The 9,255-nt window shown below is 39.5% G+C and overlaps 1 protein-coding gene across 2 annotated transcripts in view; it reads left to right on the top strand.

Moving 5' to 3' along the window:
• FAM150B (family with sequence similarity 150 member B) overlaps positions 1-7,979 on the top strand; it is a 26,833-nt gene extending 18,854 nt beyond the window's left edge. For both annotated transcript variants that reach the window (XR_002098100.1, XM_019520634.1), the window contains one exon: positions 6,310-7,979. The gene's annotated coding sequence lies outside the window, so the exon portion shown is untranslated. The remainder of the gene's footprint in view (positions 1-6,309) is intronic.
• The last annotated feature ends 1,276 nt before the right edge of the window (positions 7,980-9,255 follow it).

The following is a 9,255-nucleotide window of genomic DNA, read 5'->3' as shown; positions in this document are numbered from 1 at the left end:
CATATTATCCCTATACTCTACTGCAAAGAACAGGTAAAGTGTTCGGGCAATTACCAGCTAAACATGATTCATAATCATATACATGGGATCACAGTTCCCTTTCACCTTTTTGCTAGAAAGCCTCTCTGCATCAACACTTCCCAATAGGAGTTTGATTTCTCATGGTAAGAAGAAACAAAGGGCAGTTCCTTTAGGTGGCACTGTCTGCTCTGAAACTAGGAGACTGGTGAAGGAAATCCATTTCACAGGGCTCATAGCCTCCAGGTCTCCTTGGAAGTGTGAGAGAGCATAATGTGCAACCTCTGTTTATTCATTAGCAGCAGCATAATTCCTGAGTGAGCTTCAGCATAGGCAAGACGTGCATCATGATTCACAGCTGACCTCATAGAAGTCAAAGGATCTGTTTAAGCCTTTTTTTGGTGTACAATTCAGCTTCCTCAAGTAATATAGCTCTTCCAGTATAGGGGGTATGGTGGCAGCTGCCATTTCCTAGATATAGCTACAGGGAAAGGGGTTCCGTTTCTTTAGACCTGGCAATCAAGTCCCCCTCTCGACAGGCTGCTGGATCAAGCCTTTTCATGAAAGCATAGGGAAAGATGAAAGATTTGTAGCTTAGCACCAGACTGCAAAGTTAATAACTGTGGGCACTAATGAATAAACAGCATTCAGGATAATAGAATGCAAACACTTGTGGCTTATGTTATCATGTTACTATTTTATTTAAATTGATTTCATAGACATTAGGGCTGGAAGGGACCTCGTAAGATCATCAGGTCCAAACCCCTGCCCAAGGGGCAGGAAGTCAGCTAGGGTCAAAGGATTCCAGCAAGATAAGCATTCAAATGTTTCTTAAAAGTGCCCAGAGTAGGTGCTTGCACCATCTCTAGGGGAAGTCTGTTCCAGGGCTTGGAGGCTCAGACAGTAAAGTTTTTCCTTATGTCCAGCCTAAAATGGTCTTGTGGGAGTCTGTGACCATTGGACCTTGTCATCCCTTGTGGTGCTCTGGTGAACAGGTGTTCCCCCAGATCCTGATGCATACCCCTTATGCACTTATAGGCTGCCACCAAGTCACCCCTGAGCCTGCGCTTCTCTAGGCTGAAGAGTCCCATGGCTTGCAGCTTCTCTTCATAAGGCCTGTTCTCTTGCCCTCTGATCATGCACGTGGCTCTCCTCTGGACTTTGTCAAGCTCCTTCACATCTTTCCTGAATCGGGGAGCCCAGAACTGGATGCAGTACTCCAGCTGCAGCCTCCTCAAGGCCAAGTACAGCAGGAGGATGACATCCTGGGTCTTGCTCAAGATGCATCAGTGCAAGCCAGAGTTTTGGTTTTGCCAGCTGCGGTATTGCATTGGTGGCTAACATTCATCTTATGGTCAGTCATAATACAGGCTGGGGAACTCCCCTCTTGTCAGCATGGAGGTGGAAAAGGATCTGGGAGTCATTATTGACTCCAAGATGAACATGAGTCAGCAATGTGGGGAGGCGGCTAGGAAGGCCAACTGCACCTTGTCGTGCATCCACAGATGCATCTCGAGCAGGTCCAAGGAGGTGATCCTCCCCCTCTATGCAGCACTGGTCAGGCCGCAGTTGGAGTACTGTGTCCAGTTCTGGGCGCCGCACTTTAAGAGGGATGTGGACAGCAGAGAGGGTCCAGAGGAGGGCCACTCGTATGATCAAGGGACAGCAGGGTAGGTCTTATGAGGAAAGGTTGCGGGACCTGAACCTGTTCAGCCTTCAAAAGAGAAGGCTGAGGGGGGATCTTGTGGCCTGTTATAAACTGGTTAGGGGGGATCAGCAGGCGCTGGGGGAGTCCCTGTTCCCCCGAGCGCCGCAAGGAGTGACCAGGAACAATGGTCACAAGCTGGCGGAGGGAAGGTTTAAGTTGGACATCAGGAGGCGCTACTTCACGGTCAGGGTGGCTAGGGTCTGGAACCAGCTTCCAAGTGAGGTGGTGCAGGCTCCCACCCTGGGGGTTTTTAAGAGGAGGTTGGATGACCACCTTACTGGGGTCATTTGACCCCAGTGCTCTTCCTGCCATGGCAGGGGGTCGGACTAGATGATCTGCTTAGGTCCCTTCCGACCCTAGAAACTATGAAACTATGACCCCCAAGTCTCTTTCGGTCATGGTGCTATTAAGTGTAGCATTGCTGAGCCTGTAAGTGTGATGTAGGATTTTATTTCAGAGGTGGAGCACCTTGCATTTCTCTGTATTGAAGGCTATAAGGTTTTCATCCAGCCACCTTGCAAAACTATTAATGTCAGCCTGTATCACCAGCGTATCCTCTAGTGTGGACACTCTTCCCTGAAGTTTGGTGTTGTCAGCAAACTTACCCAGTCCACTTCTGACACCAGTGTCCAGATTGTTTATGAAGACACTAAAGAGTACAGGTCTGAGAACACAGCTGTGGGGGACACCAGTAGTCACCGAGTGCCACATTGATTTGGTTCCGTCAGCTACCACTCTCTGGGTCCAACTTCGGAGGCAGTTCCCCAGTCATCGGAATGTGGAGTAGTTGAGGCTGCAATTGCCCAATTTTTCCATGAGCACATCATGGGACACCAGGTCAAAGGCTTTTTTAAAGTCCAACTATATGACAACAACCTCTTCCCTTTTGTCCAGCTGATATGGCACCTGGTCATAGAAGGAAATGAGATTGCAGGTAGGCCTTGCCTGACCAACAAACCTGTTCTGGCTATCCCTCAATGTTGCCTTCTGTTAGCCTGTCAAGAATGGTTTGATAATTTTTTCCAAAATCTTCCCTGGGATTGAGGTCAAACTGATTGACCTGTGGTTTCCCAGGCCTTCTTTCCTCCCTTTCTTGAAGATGGGCACCACATTGGCCCTCTTCCAATCTTTAGGTATTTCCCCCAAGCACCATGAGTTCTTGCATATCCTTGCCAGTGGCTGCGCTATGCTGTCTGCCAGTTCCTTTAGCACTCTTGGATGCAATCCATCCAGACCAGCTGATATGTGGGGGTCCAGCCTCTCAAGATGTTCCTTCACAAGATTAACAGCAATGCTGGGCTTATATTCACCCCTCACCCTTGTCTTCCAGCATCATGTTTGGCAGGGTGGTCCCTTTGGGCTGGTGAAAAAGTGATGCAAAGTAATCATTAAGCAGATTGGCTTTTTCCTGGGCATCAGTGGTCAGCTGCCCCAGCTGGTTTAGCAGGGGTCCAAAGTTGCCCTTGTTTTTCTTTTGATTCCCCACACATCTAAAGAAGGACTTTTTATTGTCCTTGATTCATGTACCCAGTAGGAGTTCAGTTGCAGCCTTGGCTTTCCTAGTTTGTTCCCTGCAGGTGAGAACCAGTGCAGAATACTCCTCCTTATTGGTGTTTCCTGTCTTCCATCTTTTATAAGCCTTTCTTTTTAGACTTGGGAGGTCTATGAACTCCCTGTTGAGCCCTTTTACCACCTTTCCTACAGGTCAGAATTGCTTCCTTAAGGAGCAGCCACTCATCGTGAACTCCCCTCCCTGTGAAGTCATGGTTGCTCAGGGCCTCAAGAACAGCCTCCTGAGCTTATGGAAGTCAGCTTCCTAATATCAAGGACTACCGCATTGCTGGCTGACTTGCCAGCTTTGCAATGGATAGTGAAAGTGTCAACTCATGGTCATTGTCACTCAGCTTTGTACCAGCAACTCAAAGGTTACCAGTAATACTGTTTATTCATTAGTTACTTACTGGTACTCCTCAACTTACTGGTAAAACTAATGAATAAAGGGTTACCACCAAGTCAAGGGTTAAGATGGTACTTTTTAAATATCAGGAACAAAATGTTATTTCATATGCATGATCTGTCTACCAACAGAGCTTCATTTGCTCCAAGGCTCAGTAGCCTCATCTGTTAAGACATAGCATCCTAGGCACATTCAACCACCAAGATTAGGTGATGAAAAATAGAGGCTGAGATCCATAGCCTCAGAACATTTAGAATTTAAAATAGGGGCTGGACTTGAATTGGAAACTACATCAATGTATATCCCATGTTAATGGTATAATATGTTCTTCAGTCTTCCTTGTTAGTAGGTAAATCTGCCATCAGTTCTCTCTGCTGGTTGTTGAGCATAATTACTATACAGCAGCTTTCGTCACCTCCATTTTTTGACTTTTTCTGCATCTTTGAGTGGAAGACAGTCTTCTGAGCCTTCAGACAGAAAAAGGTTTTTGGCCACTGCCAAAGGCATCTTTAGGATTCCGATGCAGAATTACCACAAACACTAATATTATATAGGAATCCATGTGCTGCTGTCAAACAAATAAGACCTTTTCTTCATCCTGGGGCATTCTTAATAACCTTGTCCTATCTGCCACAGGAAATGTTATCCATGTAGACAATCATCCCACATAGATAATGGAACCAAATTAGTTATGCTGACAATGTATCCTTGTTACTTAATTCATGCTTTTAAAAATCTTAATCATTACAGTGACTCATTACATCTTTTTGATTATTTAAGAAAGGATGAATGGAAAAGCAAGTACTTGTTTGCCTGTGTTCCCAGTAGATATTGTAACCAAATGTTTTTCAGAGTTCCCAACAGGATAAGAGTGCAGTCATTCTGTCATTTGATGGTAGTAGTTATATGTAGGAAAACTTAATTCAGAAGTGTGACAACAGAAAAATAGTTACTAACCACTTTGAGCCTTACATGTATTTCTGAAAAGGGAGGGAGAAATAGGAATGAAAACATGACTTCCCTAAGCATGAAAAATCTGCAATCCTTAAGTTTCTGATAAAGACAGAAATACCAGTAAATGTAGTCTGAAAACCCCTGTCTATGCCCATTTAAATTAGTAAGCAGCATACCATTCTGTACTTGTGCTTTATATTAACAACTTAAATGAAAAATAAAGCAGAATTATTGAACTATTTAAATTCTTAGTGTAATATATTTTTAAAAAGATGCAACATGTTTAGTTTGAAAATTTCTGTAAGTTAGTGTATTTACGCCAAGATGCAGCACAAGAGATTTCTGCTCAACTATTTATTTGAATCAGACCCTTAAAATAACTTATGAGAATTAAAAAGAACCATATTCCACTAGAAAAAGGCAGCTTCTTAATTTAGGATTTGTTGACACATAATGAAACCAATTTATAATGATTATTAAAATTATTATTGTAGTTATTATGGTAGCACCTTGAAATCCCAGTTAAAGACAGGGCCCTATTATAACGGGTACTGTACAAAACAAAAAAGTCTGTCACGGAGGCCACATTTCTTTCATTAATTTGATGTTTTTATTTATTTAACTGATGAGTTCAAATCAAAACTACATTTCATATTTACAAGAGTGTCATCGTGTATACTTGTACTGATATACTGAAATACATAGGAATTTATGGCATATCGCAAAAATCTCAATCAATTTTAAAGAGTTTTTGTATCATTGTTTCTTTTAAAGAAATGTTAATTATTAAAATGCATAGTTATCTATGCATTAGTATTGCTTTCTTGCCTGCAAAACTATACAAGTTCAAAATGCTGTCACAAAAATAATGTCAAGTGTCGTTATGAAATTAAGGATACATTTCCATAATTGTAACCACTTTTAGATTTAACCTGTTTAGATGCTAAAAGAAATATCCAGAATATTCAAGTCCAGAAGAATCATAATGTTCACTGCCAACTATTAATTACTTGATTTCAAGAAGTTGTTTTGAGAAGGCTAAACACTACAAAGCTTGTTTAAAAAAAAACAAAACAAAAACAAATGACAAACCAACCAAACAAACACAATTTCCAGCTAAAAGACCCATTCTTGTCCTCTGAATCCGCTCTTTTTAACTACTGACCTACAGACATTAGTCCATCTCAAACAAGAATATCCTCTTTACTCCTGATCCTGCTATCAGATTTATAGGGGAATATCAATAAAACTTGATTGATACTGAAACTTTGTCATACAACTCCAATGTGTTAATATTATTACTGATGTATATTCACATTTTGACTGTGCTATCGCATTTAGAAATGTCTTTATTGGGGAAAAAACCCAGTATAAACAAATTGAAAATGGTGAGGTATCAAAATACTCTTCATTTTTCTTACACTAAAGTTTGATGCTTTTCCAAAACTGTTACCTTACTACTGTAGTTAATGCTAACTACTAAATGACTAAGTTGAATGATGTGAACATAAATCAGGAAATCATAAATGTACTACCACATTTTCCATAAGCCGTTAAAAAATTACCTATTTTATTTACTGATTGTATTCAATTGACACATGCAGTTTGTTAAGCATTTGGAATATGAAACATGATGAAAGACAACTAATCATTTCTATTTTTTAACCACCAGATGTTATTACCATAAAGAGAAGAAACACCAAGAACCAAGAAAAGTGCCTTGGAAACCAACAGGGAAATAGAACTTAAATACCTTTATAACATATTCCATTGTGAACAAGAGATTTATTTTTGCAGATTGACAGACTACTTCCCATAATTCTTTTAACATGCGTTTTCTATGTTGTCAACAGTGTGCAGATTCTTTACAGTAGTATAGCCACCAGTAGTACTTAATGATCCATACTTACAAACACATTCCACATTTGATGTGTACTGCTGCCAAAAACTACACAAACACACACCCTTCACCAAGAAAATTAGTGTTTTATTGCTTAATTCTGAGACTTCAAGGAATGTTTGTATATTCAGAACTCTTACAGAATCTGCTTTACAGCAGTGGTTGTCACTTGATCTCTTTCATGCTTATGCAATTAAAGTTTGGTTAAAACAAACTTATGTTGGGGTCACATTGTACCCTGGGAGTACACATTGCATGATAAATACAAAAAAAGACAGTTCTGAGTAAACCCAGGTCCTTGGGACAGTGGAGCGTGGATTTTGTATACACATACAAACTACCATTAGTTTTCTTTACAATACATGTATAAAACATTCCAGCTAATGTGCAATATGTAAATACTGTAAATAACAAACATAAGTAATAAAGTGTTTGGTATTACATTGCCCTCAATGTGACTTTTTCAATAATGATTTCAACAAATTGGAAATTATTTAGATATGGTTACTCATGATTAGAGCTGGGCATGGAATTCTTGCCATTTCACAAAGCTTTATGAGATTAAGGCTCTCCCCTACACTGGAGGAGTGATACTTTTCCTTGAACAGCCACAGCTTTGGCAGTAAAGGCAGTCACCAGGATGTGGGAGAATCGCAAGCTTGGGACTGTTGGCTGCCTTGACATTAAGTTATTGGGTATTTAGTGTGGATCTCTCTCTGGAATGGTCTAGGACTTTATGCAGGATATAAGAAACTTTTCCTGACGAAGATCTCAACAAAACTAGCATCTTCCCACAAAGGGTACGGCTTTAGTAATAACAACAAAAAACAACATTTGTCTGAACAGGACAGAAACAATTTCATAAAACTAACCATCTCAAATCATGATGTTTCAAAATTAAAATAAATTATATTAAAATCCAATAATTTTACTAGGAAACTAACTTATGAAGAACTTCAATGGTGAGCAGATCTTGAGGTTTAGATAAGCATTTCATGTTTCTTTAGAAGTTCCATAGCCAAACCTGTTTGATTTTATAATGGAAAGAGACATCTTCCCACCCCTGCTCGCCCTCCACTGAAGGCCTACTATTAAGCATTCCCACTAAGTGCACTCCAGAAACACACTCTGAAATTGAAACTTGTCTTTGTTAAACATCTATTTTTATTCAAATCCTTCATGTCCATATAACATAAACCTCCAAAGACAGTACAACTAACTAAACTATAAAGAAGCCAAGGTGTTCAGCTTGAATGTTAAGAAAATTTGGGTTTAGTTCCCACAAGTTCTTTCACAAATTGCCAGCTTTGATTTTCATGGACATTAGTAAGAAATCCATGGTACATATGCCATTTATGTAATATCACTAGATGTTAACACTTCAACTATTGCTGGTATTTCTTAATATATTTATGTAAAAAAAATAATAAAAAAAAAAATCAGAGAATGATGGACTTCTATAAATGTCACAATCTCACTGTGCTGTTAACATATAAGCATGTACATGCACAAGTGTAGCTCGCATTCTTTGTAATCAAACACGCTTGTAACAAGGTAGGAGTTTTCCCCCACATCTTAGTATTGGAGTTAGATATCTAAGTCACCAGTACTTTGGCTTAGATGAAAACTTGTGGATATACTGGTGAAAAACAAAGATTCATATCAGCTTGGGCTGAACTTGAGGTTATCCTCTGAAGCCTGAAAACAATCCATCCATCCCTCTTACAGCTTGCCTTCATGGACACAATTATTGGGAGGGGCAGAAAAGAAAATATTTGCTTCTGGACCAAGAAGCATGTCTGTACTTCAGTAATTGAGATGCAAATGGTGCGACTGCCATTTATACATAACAACTTATATTGGAAATAAGAGCCAGTTAAAAAAATATAAAACTGACAAGATTTTAAAGGAAACCATAACTGATAATTGAGTAAGACAGAAATTTCTTTAAGACAAATATAGAAGCTGCTCTGCTACAGCATAGTTTCAATTGGTGCTGTATTATCACCTGTTATTCTGGATTGAAATTTGACTGTGCACAAACATTTAAGAACAGTCTGAGTTTTATAAATTTACCTGTTTTTCCAAGAAAATGCACGACACAGAATTGAAGAGAAACTTTTTTCCCCTCTATTTGTTAGGATTTCTCTCAGATAAAGACAAAAATAGAAGAAATGTGTGTTAAAATTTTACTAAAGGAACGGTACAACATGCCTACATGGGATTGGTTTGCTTGTTCTTTTGTTTATTTTTATGACATACCGAACATTCATGACAGAGTGGTCTGCCTTCCATGCAATGACCTCATATGGATACAAACAAACATGCAATAGCCTCATAGGGCTATATGGGTTGTTTTCAAACTGCTTTTAGTGCATAGTTTTGAAATACCGCCTACATGTCTCTACATTTTCTGATGATATTGTTTGGCTACTAAAATAACAGAGATTAGTTATAGTGCTTGGATCTGAGTATGTTGCTAAATTAAAGATTTGCTTTCAACTATATTTTTCCTGCACTGTATTTCATTTTCCAGATAGAGGAGGGTGCAGGGAAATTACTCTATTACATTAAATGGTATATTTCTTCATGCTGAGATCTCACAAGCAAGTTCACTATGGATTTTCAGGAGGAGGAAGCCCCATCTCTACATAAAGACCTAATGTATTTCAGACCCAAACTTTACAGAACTTTTTACTCCAGTTAAGAACAGAATGT

This window comes from Gavialis gangeticus, unplaced genomic scaffold (assembly GCF_001723915.1).
Source record: "Gavialis gangeticus isolate Ggan-Ray unplaced genomic scaffold, GavGan_comp1, whole genome shotgun sequence".
NCBI lineage: Eukaryota > Metazoa > Chordata > Crocodylia > Gavialidae > Gavialis > Gavialis gangeticus.
The sequence above is the reverse complement of the archived record's forward strand: the minus strand, read 5'-3'. Positions and strand labels throughout refer to the sequence as shown.